The sequence below is a fragment of the Struthio camelus genome, chromosome 22, assembly GCF_040807025.1.
Source record: "Struthio camelus isolate bStrCam1 chromosome 22, bStrCam1.hap1, whole genome shotgun sequence".
NCBI lineage: Eukaryota > Metazoa > Chordata > Aves > Struthioniformes > Struthionidae > Struthio > Struthio camelus.
In genome coordinates this window covers 5,713,721-5,728,795 of record NC_090963.1, presented here as the reverse complement: position 1 = coordinate 5,728,795, position 15,075 = coordinate 5,713,721, and the positions used below count along the sequence as shown (strand labels likewise).

Sequence of the window (15,075 nt, the reverse complement as noted above, 5' to 3'; positions counted from 1 at the left end):
TCCAGCCCACTCAGCACCTCCATAAATGGAGTTTTCCATTATTGGTTTGCAGATTAAGAGCACAGGCCGGTAGCTGAGGAATGACATCAGCCTTCTTTTTTATTGCTTCTTTTATAAAATGACATAACTGCTTTCATTATCTCTTCGAATCTCAATGAAGTGAGCAGATTTACTGGGATTTACACATCCCCCTGCAGCCTGCGAAACTTTGTGGCCTTGTTATAGGTTATGAGACCCGAGCGCTGAAAGGGAGTCACAGCGAGGGCAGCTCGCGTCTTCGTCCAGCTTCGTCCAAAAAAGCCGGCAAGAGAGCCACGCGGAAAGGCTGGCAAACCAGCGTGCACAAACACAAAACCACGAGCGAGAATAAATTAAAGCGGGCGTTGGAGACGCGAACGCCGCTAGAAATCACCGTTTTGAAAAAGGAAAGAAAAAACCCGATGGTGTCTTTTGACGTTAGGCAGCGCTGAAAATATATTGCCCCCTCAAATTAATGTTGGGGGCTGCTGACAGCTCTCCCCCGTGAGTCGTGCCGCAGCCCCCCTTGCTGCCCGCTCCTGCGGTTTTAGCTCAGGCCGCGAGCGGCTTTGCGCTCTCCCTTACGTCCCCCGCTCCCAGAACCGCTTGCTAAAAACCCCAGCTTCCACCCAAAACGCCTAGCCCCTGCCGCCCGGTCATCGGAGAGCAGTATCTTGAGCGCGCCGCTCCAGCACAAGCCTGAAGGTCTGCCAAGAACGCAGGGAAAGGGGAAAAGAAGAAAACAACAAAAAAAGCAATCAATGCTTTTTCTGGTTTGCTTTAAACCACACCAAGTTTTTTTTGGGCCCTGTTGTCACAACGCAGACCCCAGCTCAGCTCTCTGACTTGCTGGGGAGGGCAGCGCTATCCCCCGGGCTGGGAAAGGCTCAGCCAAGCCCGGGCGCTGGTGCAGAGCCCAGGCCGGGACCCAGCGCTGCAGGACCCACCACCCCGTCCTGCCCCAACGCCGGCTCTGCCCGGCCTCTGCAGAGAGACCTGCCTCCCCCAAACCCCTTTCCCTGCTCAGCCCGGCCAGATGAAGCACAGGGGCGATGGGCAGAGGGAGGCACCTACCCCCAGGTGCACAGCCAGCCCTGAGAGCCTCCCCTCCAGCCCCCCTAATAAGGGTCAGGGGGTGATGCCCCCTCCCCGTCGCCCAGCCAGGATGATTAGCGCCAGCAGCTAACGAGGCGGCGCCAGCAGCTGCTCTGGGTGGGTGCCTCCGGCGGGGGATTTGGCTGACCTGAGACCCGGCGGGGGGCATGGAGACATGCTTCGGGCCCGTCCCAGCCTGCAGAGGAGATCCAGTCCCTGCGACTTCTCCGCCTGCCGGCCAGACCCCTGGCGGGGCCGTCCCCCCCCCCAGCAGCCAGCACGCTTTGCGTCTGCCAAACTGGCGTTGCGCGGGCTCCGCGTGTCGCCGTTGGGGAACGTAAGGGCAGCTCTGATATGCATAAATCAACATATTACTCATTTTTCGAGCGGTGCAGCCTGACAGCTGTTCCATGAGCACATTGTTAAGAGCTGTCAGGCGGTGATACATAGTGCCTTTTACAACATATGTTGACTTTTATCTAATGTTGTTCCATAATTAGCCCCAGGGAGTAGGAATCTGGGCATCCGGCTGGCTGTGTGATCTCCCCTAACCTTTCCTTCGAGGGGGAGAAAGTCAAAGCGGGGCGAGGGAGCCGGGACGGGCGGGCGGAGGAGGAGGCAGCTGGAGGGCAGATGTTGGCGGTACCTGCTGGTTTCTAGCCTGCTGGCGGGGGACCAAGAGGTTCCTAGTCCCTGCTCTGCTCCTGGTCCCTTCTAGGCTGTTTTAAAGGGAAAACCAAAACCCTGGGAGATGCGTGAGCTCTCCTGGCTGGGACAGCCCTGCAGTTTGGGAGAAACTCCCAAGCAGTTTGGGAGAAAGGTGGTGAGGGCATGAGAAGATGAAGCAAGGAGCAGGTCGGCGCGGTGGAGAAGACCAGGCATGAGAAGACGAAGCAAGGAGGAGGTCGGCGCAGTGGTGAAGACCAGGCATGGGAAGACGAAGCAAGGAGGAGGTCAGCGCGGTGGTGAAGACCAGGCATGGGAAGACGAAGCAAGGAGGAGGTCAGCGCGGTGGTGAAGACCAGGCATGGGAAGACGAAGCAAGGAGGAGGTCAGCGCGGTGGTGAAGACCAGGCATGGGAAGATGAAGCAAGGAGGAGGTCAGCGCGGTGGTGAAGACCAGGCATGGGAAGACGAAGCAAGGAGGAGGTCAGCGCGGTGGTGAAGACCTTGGCATCCCCGGTGCCAGCCGCGGGCCACAGGAACGGCAAGCTGCCACTCACACCGGCCGGCCGGCTGCCCCGGTGGGAAGGGTGGATGGATGGACTGAGGGACAAGGGGGAAAACGGGCTAGCAGATGTCTGCTTTTCCACCCAGAGGAGAACAAGCGTGCTGACGTGTGCTAGCAGCCCGGGCTTGGGCCCAGGAGTGGGCCGTGCCGCCGAAGTCCTGCTCCACGGCGAGCGGCGGGGCGAAAGCGCAGCTCGACTCCCTCGGCTGCGGGACGCCCGTGCCCTGCACCTCCCCAACCCCTTCGCTCTCGCTAGGAGCACCTATCCCACCTCTTCGCCACGCTCCCAGGCTCCTGCTCCATCAAAACAAGCGCCAGACGGCTCAGAAGACCGTGGTCCTTCTCAGGTGGGCTCAGCTCGCTGCTCTTTCCTCCTGGAAGCGGAGCAAATCCGAAGGGACCACGTGGTTGGGGGCCGGAGGGAGAAAAAGTCTCTGGCTCCAGCAGCCTCCCAAGTGCCCGGGTTGCTTTCACTTTTTCACTGCAGCTGCCTGAGCTTAAAAAAAAAAAAGGGGGGGGGGGGAGAGGAAAATAAATCAATAAGACATAAGGATAAATAAGCTTTTCCGAGATGGCGTGTTGCAGCCGCTTCCTCTGGCCGAGCCGCGGTGGCGGCATAATTCATAAGCGCGCGAGTGCGATGCAAACGGCGCTGCTCGCGCCCGGCTGTCCCAGGCAGGCCGGTCTCGCTCCTCGCCGGGATGCGCGAAGCGGGAAACATGTGGCTCCTCGGCTCAGCCTGGCTTGTGATTTACGCAAAGCCCCCCACCATGCATTATGCACGAGGGCTCGGCAGCGGCGGAGACGTCGCTCCTACGTTCTGCTCCGGCGGCTTCGAACAGCCGCTTGGCGCTTGGCCGTGACCCTCTTCGCTCAGGGAGGAAATATTCCCTCCCCGCGCGCGGCGTTCAACCCGCGCCTCCGCTGACCCGCCAGGCGCGCGCTGGCTTTGCCCCCTGCAAGCCGGCCTGCAGGACGCCCAAGGTTCACAGCGGCGGAGGGCGCAGAGCCTTCCCGCCGCTCGGCTGTCAGCAGGCTCTCCCTGCCGCCGCTGCTGGCGCTGGCCCGGGCTGCTGAGTCCGCTCGCAGGCCCCCAAACAATACGCTCACGCCGCTCTGTTTACAACGCGCCAGTCATTTAAAGCAAATATAATCATTGCACTTCACACGTTTATTCGTTTGGGGCTGAGAGGCACCGAGCAGCCGCGCGCGCCGGCGGGAACGGGGAAGGGGGAAGCGACTGCAGGTTTGGGCTCGTCCACCGCAACCATGCCAGTTCGTCAGTAAGGCATCCTCAGGCCGTGGCCCCGGTTGCTCCTGTTGCTCCACGTCGTTCACCACCCTTGATCTCACCCCCCGAGGCCCAGGCGGGCTTGGGTCCAGCTGGCTTTCGAACAGCTCTCCATGCCTGATCTTCTGGCAAGGGCACATCCAGCAGGATGGCCATGCCCACGTGGGCTCACCTCGGGTAAAAATCAGCCCCACGGGGGTCTGGAGCAATCGCAGACCAGGCAGAGCGCAGGGCCGCGGAGATGCTCTCCTGCAGGCTTACTGGAGACCGAGCCATGGCTAAACCCACAAGTGCCAGTGAAAAGTGCCCTTTGGAGAATGACAAGCCTGCCCATTGATGGCCCCAACACCGGCGTTTCCTGCTCTTGTCCTGCTAAGTAATCTCTGATTGCAAATTCTTCAGAGCAGCATTTTATCTCCACCCCACAAAAGCTATTTTCACAGATGTCTCTCAAAATAAATCCCAGCCACAATTTGAAAAGATCTTATAAAGCGATTGATAAAAACCGACGTACGTGTCTAACACTGTACAATCCATCAACCACCACCGCTACCGTGTCATTTATCAGCGTTGAAAATCCCCCGGAGCATGCTACCGAGCACCCAGCGCCTCGGGGACTGAGCAGAGAGGAGCTGCGCAGCCCTTTGGCCCATTGCATTAGCCCTCTCATTGCTGATTTATTAGTAGCATTTTTTGAGACATACATCTGTCCTAAGTTCTGACCGTGTCCCCATCACCCAGGCATTCGATCACAAGGATCTCCCAGTGCAACATGCCGTGTAAGCGTGCAAGGGGGTCCTGCCCCTAAATGTTGGCCTGTTTTGCAACGCGTCCCTTCAGTGCCGCCATCCCCGCGCCTGGGGCCCGTTTGCCACCGTTAGGATCTCGCCTGCTGTCCTCAGGGTCACGAAGCGTCATGCTCCTGCCCCAAGTCCGCGGAGGTGGTTGCGTTTCCGACCCGGCTCGGGAAGCGTTAGGAGGTGTGCAAAACCGGTGGGCTCAGGACACGCCGTGATGCGATGAAACCCTTGACGTGTGCTGGAGGCCCACGAAAGCACACGCGGCCCCGGGGACGGCTGCGTCTCCGCGCCCCGGGGCAGGCACCTTCTCTTCCCCCACCAGCCGAAAACCGACGGGGTTTATCTGAGGAGCTGGGTTTTTAAAAAGGAGGATTTGCGAGGCGTTTCCTTGCAATCTTTGAACCTCGCCACGCTCAGCCCCCTTTCCCTCCCCGGCCCCGTCGCCGAGGCCGTAGGCTGGTCCCGGCGAGGTCCCGCTTGGGCTAACATCTGCCTCCCCGCTGCTGCCCCGAGCCCGGCCTGACAGCAGCGCTGAGCGGGAGCGCCTGCTCGTCCCAGATAAATAGCTTAATTAGGTTGCTATTGACTCAGGCAAACGTGCTCCTCGGGCGGGAGCAGAGCAAGGCGAAGCAGTCAGCCCCGCGGGGCCACATCCTGCACCCGGGGGGGCCACCGGCCGCACACCTGCAGGCTGCGAGACCGGTGGGGTGAACAGGTCTTTGTCCCATCTTCCCCTTCTGAGCTGCTGGGAAAAACAGGAGACGAGGCGAGCCTGCTGCAACCCAGGGAGCCATTCTCGGTGCGTTTCAGGGGGCGCTGCAGATCTGGCCTCTCCGACGTTCCCCCCCCCCCCCCAGCTAAGCCCCAGGCCACGCTCGCTGGGACACGCACGGAGAGGGCAAGATAGCAGCGGATAGCACAAACGCAGGAAAATCAAGAGCCTGCGGGGCGGCGGGGCTGGAAATCACCGGGAGCGTGCCAAGCACGTCTGCAAGGGCAGAAATTTTAATCTTCAAAATTGGCAAAAGATTTGAGATAGCCGGAGAACAATCCCCGCTCGCCTTCACGCCTGGAGGGTCCGACAAACTCCGCAGGAGCAACGTGCCCCCGCCGCACGCGCCCCGCTCCGGGCCGCAGACGCTCGCCCCGAGCAGCAGGAGCCGCCGCGGGTCCCGCGGGCACCGCGTGCATAGCGGGGCGGCGAGCCCGCCGCGCGCTTCCCAGCCCCGAGAGGCTGCGCGGGCCCCCGCCGGCGCTGCAAAATTACTGCCAGGGCGGGAGCTGTCTGCCTCGGCCGGGCAGCCGCTCCGGCGTGAGACACGGCTACCGGGAGCTCAATTTGTGTTTGCTTGAGCCAAGGAGAAAAATCTAATTAAACATGGCGTCTGGGCTTGGAGGAGCTGGGGATGGGGCTGGAATATAAAGCGCGGCTGCTGCCCGCAGATCAGAGGGCAATATTAATAAACCCACAGAGGGGGACCGGAGGATCAGCTGGTAATATTGATAAATGTAAAGCAAAGACAAAGCAGCCAGGGAATATTGGATGGTAACGCTGATAAAGACGCAACGGGGACCGGCTCGACAGCAGACGGCAGATAACCCGCCGGGGCGAGCGCCGCAGCACGGGTCCTCGGCGGCCCCGGCACCCCCAGCATTGCCGAAGCGCCACCCGCAAGGGACCTTCCTCACCGGCTGCCCTGTGCCGGCCTGGGAACCACCTCACTCCCATTTTACAGCGGGGAAAGTGAGGCAAGGAGGGACAGCCCCATGGTGCAACCCCCCCCAGCCTCACCGGCCCTGCAAGGCAGAGCAAGGAAAGGCAGCCGGGAGCAAGGGCTGTGGCCGCCGGCTGCTGCGGGGAAAGGCAAGCATTGCAGCGGGCCGGGGGGGACCGCCCGCACCCCTGGCCCCCCAGCTGCCACCCCACCATCCTGGCCGGCACACAAGAGGCTGCGCTGCCCCTGGTCACCGGCCCTGGCGCGGGGCAGGGAAGGGGCACCGCTGGTCTGGAAACGGCACCCTGCTCGCACAGCCGGACTTGCAGCAATAGGAGAAAAGCTGGCCGCCGCGGGAGGGTGCCCGCTGCAGCAGCGCACGTGGGCAGATCTGCTCGGGCACGTGGGCACCGGTCTCCTGCGAGGCCTCCAAGGTATCGCAGGCCCAGCCCTGGGGCGGGGGGGGCTGCAAAGGCCCAGGGCAGGGAAGCCCTGCAGAGCATCCCGGCCCTGCCGTGCATCTCCGACGTGGAGCCTGGAGCAGGGACGGGCAAGGTTGCGCCATGCCGTGAGCGGGCACCTGGAGAGGGCCCGGCTGCTGCCCCCTCCGCGTGCAACCGCACAGGGGTCTATGGTGATGCTCTCTGCCTGCTCCTGGGCGAAAGGCATGCCCTCACCTTACCCAGCAATGGGCTACCGCGCACCCAAGGGCTCCTCCTCCACCTCCAGGTTTCTCTGTGTCCCCCATGGTAGTGGTGGGGGGGGCATTTGGAGGCCGTCAAGCTGCTTTGCTCAGAGATATCCCCCCCTTGGATCCAGTGCAAGTCTCCAGCACCTTGCCTCGGCCCCTTTGCGGGGGTCCAAAAGGGAGCATCGGTGTCCAGTGCCCTTGACTGTCCCCTGCCTCCCGAAAGCCTCTCCTGGCGGGCACCGAGCTCCCTCCCGCTCACAGCGCCTTTCACACAACACAGCGCGTATTTCGGAGCTATGGAGCTGAATGATTTAAACACGAAGCCAGCGCCGGCCGTGGGGCTGTCCCAGCTGCAGCGTGAACTCCGCTCAGTAAATCACAGCTGGCCTGTACCGGCGCCGGCCTCGCTCCCCTTTGCACCGCGCGCCGCTGCAGCTACTCCGCCTCGGCCGGGCTGGGGCCGGGGCTGGGGGGGCCGATCCGGTCCCTGCTCGGTCGGCCGGGAGCCCGACCCTATCGCCAGGATGCTGCCGGGGGCGCAGGTGATGGAGGGGGATGCCCGCGGCCCACCAGCCCCCCCCCACCCCGAGCAGCTCCTTCAGCACCGTTTAGCTACACCAGCAGTGGGGCCAGCGAGGGAAAGGGGGTGGGCAGAAACCCCCCCCCCCCGGCCCCGGCCCGGACGGCCGGCTGAGCAGGGCCGAGCTGCCCAAAGCGGTCCCCTGCAGCCCCAGCCTTCCCCCTTTGCCTCCCCATATTTTTTCGCCTGCCGCCTCGCCAACCCCCGGGAGCGGCGGTGCTGGCTGCTGAGCCGCCACCGCCACCTCGTGGCACGGCCCGCAGCCGAGGCCCGGCGGCACCGGCGGCACCAGAGGCACTGGGAGCATCGGAGGCACTGGTGACACTGGAGGCACTGGCAGCACCAGTAGCATTGGAGGCACCAGCAGCACCGGAGGCACTGGAGGACCCAGAGGGACCGGCAGCACCAGAGGCACCGGGAGCATCAGAGGCACCGGTAGCACTGAAGGCACCGGTGGCACTGGAGGCACTGGAGGCTCCAGGGGCACCAGAGGCACCAGAGGCACCAGAGGCACGAGCAGCACTGGAGGCACCAGAGGCACCAGCAGCACCGGAGGCACCAGCAGCCCCAGGGGCACCAGCAGCACCAGCGGCACCAGCAGCCCCAGGGGCACCAGCAGCACCAGCGGCACCAGCAGCACCGGAGGCACCAGCAGCACCAGAGGCACCAGCAGCCCCAGGGGCACCAGCAGCACCAGCAGCACCGGAGGCACCAGCAGCACTGGAGGCACCAGCAGCCCCAGGGGCACCGGAGGCCCCAGTGGCACCGGAGGCCACGCAACCCGCCGGGCACCCGGCCGCATGCACACACCAGCCCTGGCGCTCCAACACCACACTCGGCTTTTATTCCCGGGGGTGAGAAGGATGCCACTGTCGCCGGACAAATCATCTCTGGAAAAGCAGCCAAAAACTGGCGAGGCGGCTGGGGAGCAGGTGAGCCTGGGGGACGGAGCGGGGCGCGTGAGCGGGGCGCAGCGCCGGCTCGGCAAGCGGGGCAGCGCGCTGCCCGGCCGGCCTTACCCGCTAGCCCTCGCTCGAAAGCGCCGCCCGGACGTCTGTGTCGGACACGCTGTCCCGCACGGCCTCCAGCATGACCTGGGACACGCTGCGGGAGGGAGAGGTTTTGGGGGGGGGGGGGACACAGTGGCGTGGGACCGGCCCCCCCCCTCACCCCCCGAGACCTGGGGAACCTCATTGCCACGGGGACAAAGCCACAACCGCCTGCCTCCGGCCGCTTGTGCCCCGACGGCGGCTCGAGCGCGCTAAGCTGCGGCGGGCCGGCGAGCTCACCTGTTCCGGATTTTGTCCAGCCTCTCCTGCATCGCCTCGTCCCTGATGCCGCTCGACACTCGGTACACCCGGGTCTGGCTGCAAGGACCGCGCCGGCGCCCTCAATCCGGCACGGCCGCAGCCGGCCCCGCGGAGCCTGCCCCCCCCCCCCGACCTCTCTACCTCCATCTCAAGAACTGGATCTTGGTCCTGTCGTCCGTAAAAGAGGGGCTGGGCGACAGCCCCAGCGCGTTGCCGGCGGCGGCGCGCTGCTCCTGCGCGAGGCACAGCGGGACGAGCTGCTCGCCGCCGGCGGTCTCGGCGCGCGGGACCTTCTCCCCCGCACCCTCCGCCGCGCCGCCGAAGCCCGCTGCCGCCCAGGGGGCCCGCGGCCCCCTGCACCCTTGCAGGACCCCCCCCCGCCGCCCCGGTCCCCTGCCCGCGGGGATGCCTCCGCGGGCGGACGGCGAGGTCCCGGGACAGGGGCTTCACGTGGGTAAGGGGCAACCTGGGAGTCCCGATGGGCAAGGGGAGCCGACGGGGGGTCCGCCCGGTGCTCCGGCTTGCTTTCCAGCTTCTGCCTGAAGAGCTTGGACGCCTCCTCTTCGATCTGGAGGGGGAGCAAGACCAGAGGCGGCTGGTGGTGGGTTGGGCGGGGTGGGGGGACCGGAGGCCGAAAACGACCCCCCCCGCCCCAAAGCAATCGGCTGCTGCCGGCTCCGGGTAGCAGCGAGGCGCCCGGCCCTGCCGCCGCACCCAGCCGGGTCCGGAGGGTCGGAGCCCGCCGGCTCCTCACCTTGCGCAGCCAGCGCTCGAGCACCGCGAGCGTCTCCATCTCCACCACCTGGATGGCCTGCGAGACAGAGGCAGCCCCCTAAGCAGGCAGCCCGGGCGCCGGCCCCAAATCCCCCCCCCCCCCCCGGCCCCGGCGCCCACCCCTTGCCCGGCACCCGCGCTCGCCTGGGCGGTCTCGGCGGGCCAAGGAGCGCCCGCGCCCTCGCGGGCCAGGATATACGCCAGCCACGTGGCGATAATCATGCCGGGAGCCGGCAATGCACGGAGCGCCGGCCGTGCATTGTCGCATCAGCGGCAGAACGGGCGCCGGGAGGCGGCGGTGACGGCGGGTGGGGGGGGGTCCCCGGCCCCCCAGGGAAAGGGGTGCTGGGCTGCGGAGGAGCAGCCGGGTTTGCCGCGGGATGATGCTCTGGGGCACGGGGCGGGGGGGACGCGTGGCCCCGGCCTCGAAGGACAACCCGCCGGCCTCCCACCCGCCCCCCTGCCCAGCGCCGCAGCAGCCACGAGCTTCCCTGCGGTTTGGTTTGTTTTTTTTTTTGTGGTTTTGGTTATTTCATTTATTTATTTTTTAGCAAACGTTTATTTATATCAAAATACAAAAGAACAGATCTGAAGCAGGGCAATGTTACATGAGGAGCAAGCGAACCCATCCCCAAAAGCCATCGTTCTCCGACGGGACGGCTCGGCGTATACGCAACACCGCCGCAATTTCTTAAGTGGGTATATTTAAAGAAGAAAAAAAAAAAAAAAGGCAATCTATGGACATGCAACGTTACCGGCGATCAACGGGTTAAGCACTCAGCAGGCCTTATAAAAACCCCCAGCGGGCAGAGGCGGAGGCGGCCAGCGATTTTCTTCCGACTTTGGCTCACCGCCCTCCGCACGCCCCGACCCGAGCGGGTTCATTGCTCGGAGCCACCGGAGCGGCCGCCCCGCGTTTCGGGAAGGGAGGTGGCGGGGGGCACCGATGCCGCTTTGCAGGCAGCACCGGGCGAGGGTTGCAAGGCCGCGCGGGTGGCGCTGGAAGAGCTAGAAAGCCCCTAAGGGCGGACTGAGCGGGGCGCCGCTAGCTGATCCCCCCCCCCTGCCCCGCCGACCACCGCTGCAGAGACCAAGCGCGTTTGCCCTCGCTGCCCGGAGCGGATGCGCAGCCGGCCGGGAACGGGGGCGGGGGGGGGGTTTGGGGGTGAGGGACCTCCCTGCCCTCCTCCTCCCCTCGTTGCAAGCTCGGCGGCGGAGGACGAGGTCGGGCTGCAGCCCTGCTCCGCAGCCCCCGGCCCCGCGGCCGCCAGCAGGACCCCCCCCTCCCCGGCCGGCGCGCCGTCCCTCCTGCTGGCGTTTCGCAGGCCTTGCCGAGAACGGGGGCTGCGAGCAACAATACAGATACCGAGAGATTATATAGAGCGCAGAATAAGTTTCATATAAGGCTTTGGTACAGCACCATCATGTCTCAGATTTATTTCTAAATCGTTTACAGAGAAGGAAGGAAAAAAAAAAAAGCTTACTGAAAAAATAGTGTTTCGTTTTTCCTTTCTTTTTTTTTTTTAATAATTATTTTCTTCTTTTGAGTAGCATACCTGAAGTTCAAAAATGAACCCTCGAGTCGCCGTCCGGGCTCACGCCCCGTGCAACTTTTGCTGGGCGCCTCTGCGCGATCTAAAGCACCAAGCAAACCAAGCCCGAGGACGGCGAGACCGCCGCACCGCCGACCCGGCTCAGGTCCCCAACCCACGTCGCACAAGGTCAGCAGCTGACCACTACTAATTTTTTAGTTAAAAAAAAAAAAAAAACCCAACCTAAGGGGAGAGTGGTGGGGGGGGAAAGAAAAAGTCACAACAACGAACATGGTGGAACCAGTGGTACCAAAGTTTCCTTTATTGTTATTGTTATTTAAAAAAAGTCAGTCCCACTGGTTACCATTGAAACAGCACCAAAGAGCACCTTAACGTGTGTTATACATCGTAATACTTCGACATTCAAGAAACGGAAACGAGGTTGAATGGTCTACGTCTTCCTATCGATAGGCAAGAACCGTCCTCGGAAAAGGAAACGGTGAGCGAGCGAGCTGCGCGGCACCGGCACCGGGCGCCGTCCAGAGCCTCTGCCAACCTACCGCGCGGGATTTACAAGCAGCCCGCTTCCTCTAGGAGCGGGGAAGGCTCCCGCGGAGCTCGCGGGCCGGGGGGGGGGGGGAAACCTGCGTGGGGCTTTTCCGCCCAGCCCGGTCTGCAGCCGCCTCCGCGTCGAGGGACCGGGCCAAAAAAAAAAAAAAAAAAAGATTTAAAAAAATAAATAAATAAAGCAGTTTGGCGTTCAAAGTGCACGCGGGGCGATGGAGAGCGGCCGGGGTGGGAGAGGGCTCCGCGCGGGATCGTCGGCCCCGTCCCGCGCGCCCCCGGCCCCGCCAGCCGCTCCCAGGCGGCCGTTCCCGAGGAAGGGCACCGGCCCGCCGGAGCTGCGCGCCCCAAAACACGACGGCGAGCGGGGCGGGGAGGGAGGCACCCGGCCGCGAGCGGCTCCGCGCCTCCGCTCGGCGTCCAGAGGGTTAACGGTGCGGCAGAAAGTGTGCTTTGTAAACATTTGTTTCCTGGGGTTTTTTGTAGTTTTTTTTTCTTTCTTTCTTTTTTTTTTTTTTTTTTTTTTTTAAATCCTGTGATTTTGGGGGAGATGGGGAAAGGAGAAAGCTGCCCACGTCCCAGCCCACCCCCCCCCGAAAACCAGCCCGAAGGACGGCCGGGCGACACGGGAACCCGGCGGCAGCCAGCCCCACGGACGCCCGACAAAGCCTCCTCCCGGCCCTTTCTCCTAAATTTTTTTTATTTTTTAAATACGGAAAACGCTCACTGCCGTGTTCGCTGCTAATAACTGCGAGTTAGCTCCGTCTAACATGCTGGCAGAATTGGTGCTGAACAAAACTCAGCCGCAGATTAACCCCCCCCCCCCCCCCCCAAGACGAAAAATATCACGGGAAATACGGGGAAAAGCTACGGAGGCGGCTGGGGGCTGGCGGGCCCCCTGGCCCTGCCGAGCGGGTGGCCCCCGCGCCGCGGCCAGGACACAGAGCCGCAGCGCCCTCCACCCTCTCCCCTCCAGACTTGGCCGAGCCGTCATTTCCTTTCCTTTAATATTGCTTCGAAGAGGTGGGGGGGGGAAAAAAAAAAAAGTCCCGCGCACGCTGCGGACCGCTGTCGGCAGCCTCAGCCCTTGCCGCCCCGGCGGCTCCGCTCCTGCCAAGCAGGAGTTTGATGCTATTTCACGAAATTTGCCCTGGCAGAGGAAAGGCGAGACCCGGAGCCTGCTGCTTTTGCCCACGCCGCCCCTGCTCCGAGCTGCCTGCTGAGACACAGCGAACAGCAGCCTCCCCGGCACCTAGAAAGCCTTTAAGGTCCGAGATCTCTTTTTTTTTTTTGTAGAGGTATTTAAGTGCCTACAAAGAGGGTGTCCTACCGCAGCCGGGACCAGGCCCTACTTATATTTGGGAGCCCGTCCTGCCTCTCGCGGAGGCGAGAAAGCCACCGAGAGCCCGCGCCCGCAGCTGCCCTCATCTTTCCCTGCGAGAAGTAGCACCTATTTCAGCTGAAATTCCACTTGTTGCATCGAAAAAAAAGAAAGCAGAGGACACCAAAAAAAAAAAAAAACCACCCCCAAAAAAAAAACCCCACCCACATGCACAACGCAACCCCCTCAGCAGAACCCCCCGCCGGCACCCCGCTGCAGCCCGAGCCGAGCTCCCGCAGCGCGCGCCCCGGCGTCCTGCCCCGCGGCCGGCACCCGGCCCCGCCGAGCCCTCCTCTCTCCCTTGGGACTGTATTGCTCAAACAGCACTAGGCATGGATACAAAAATAAAACAGCTATGTGACTTAGAGATATATATATATTTTTTTTTATATTATCTATAGAGAGAGAGGTTTTTTTTTTTTTTATATATATTTTTGTCTATTTATAGGTGGATGGAGAAGCAGAGAAGCTGAAACACAATATAATGTAAAAATACTCGCTCTGCTCCGGCTATTTAGACTCTCTCCACCTCCGACAGCCTCTCTCGCGCTGCACAGAAGTTTCTGCTGCCTATTACTAAGGAATTATTTTAAATACTTATTCCCTCCTCCCCCCCTCTAAAATAGAAAGTAAATATTTATTTGTATAATTTTATATACAATGCAGTTTCAATACACCAATATCATTTCTTTAGGGGTTCCTAGAGATACTGGGGCTCGTTCCTCGGGTCCTTTTTTAGGTGCCGGGTTGGGGCAGAGGGGGGGATATGAAATCAGAGGGGCTTTAAGACCCTTTAAGCCTCAAGGCAGTGAGAGCACAAGTCCCGTCCCCCCCCCCCAACCCCGTCCCGGAGAGAAACCGCAATGGCGATGGAAAAGCAAAAAGTCAAGAGCGAACTCTGCTCCTCTCGGCTGCCAGGGGCCCGGCGCCGGGGGACCTCGCTGCTCCCAGCCACGCGCCGGCGGCGATGCCAGCCCCTCCGTGCCCCGCTGCAAAAATCACTATGCAAAGCCCTACGTACCGCTACGGCGCATGCTTCCGCCGCCCCAACGCCCTGAGCCTGGACCCCCCCCCTCCCTTTTTATGGGCCTCATCCCTTCCATGCACGTATCCAAAAAATAAAATACAAACACCCGGAGCCCTCGGGATTCGGGATGGGGACGACTTCTCTGCCCACGTCCTGAGGTTGCCCAGCGCCGGCCAGGCGAGACGCCTGCTGCCACACGACAGACGGGGAACAGAGCTTAAACGGCACAGACCTGCCGGGCCCAAACCTATCTATACATGGGGGAAAATTACCACTGTGCGGTATCCTGGATGGAGACAGAGGGGCCGATGAGCAGGACGGCGGCGGCAGGCAGAGCGCGGCAGGAAGCGCCGCTCCGCCGGAGAGGGGAAAGGGCTCCCGTTCCCGAGGCTCCGCGGGACCCTCCCGGGCTCTTATCGCACCCACCCTCGCTGCTTCCCCAGCCAGGAGCGACCCGCGAGCGCTCGCCTCTTGCATCTCTCCTAAAAGACTTCAGCAGGCACCTCCAACAGGAGCAAATGACACTTCACAGCCTCTCCTCCCGTGTCACAGAAAGGAAAAGATATTCAGGAAAAGAAAGAAAGAAAGAAAAAAAAAATCGAATAGGTGAGTCAACACCTCGTCTCCTTTCCGGGTCCGATTGCCCGGGGCCGCCCAGTTACCCCTGCCCAGGGAGCACGGGGACGAGCTCCCCGGAGAGCAAGGCACGAGATGCCGCCGGCGCCCGTGCGAGCTCAAGCCCCTCCGTGCACGGAGGCCGCTTTGCATTTACGGGTCGCGCCGCCGCCTGCAACCGCAGCAGGCTCAGCGTTTCCCTGTCCTCTCTAAGGCGTCCGCGCACCGGTGCAAGAAGCAGTCACGTCATCAGGCGTATGCTCTTTAACGCGGCCTCCAGTGGCGTCTTTGGTGAACGCAGCCCCTCCGTGCTTTAGATCCTAAAAGCGATACTAATGAGTTTTAATAAAGACCCTGCGTGACTCACCACTTGGCGGGGAGGCTGAACGTTCATGCCTTTCCCCATGGAAGAAACAACATTGGCACAGCCTGGCATGGCAAATGCTACATT

General features: G+C 62.2%; 1 long non-coding RNA gene across 1 annotated transcript; it reads left to right on the top strand.

The window, feature by feature from the left end:
- Positions 1–8,135: 8,135 nt before the first annotated feature.
- Positions 8,136–13,096, top strand: LOC138061894 (uncharacterized). Its single transcript, XR_011135892.1, has 2 exons — positions 8,136–8,353; positions 11,057–13,096. It is a non-coding gene; the product is annotated as an uncharacterized lncRNA (long non-coding RNA).
- Positions 13,097–15,075: the final 1,979 nt, after the last annotated feature.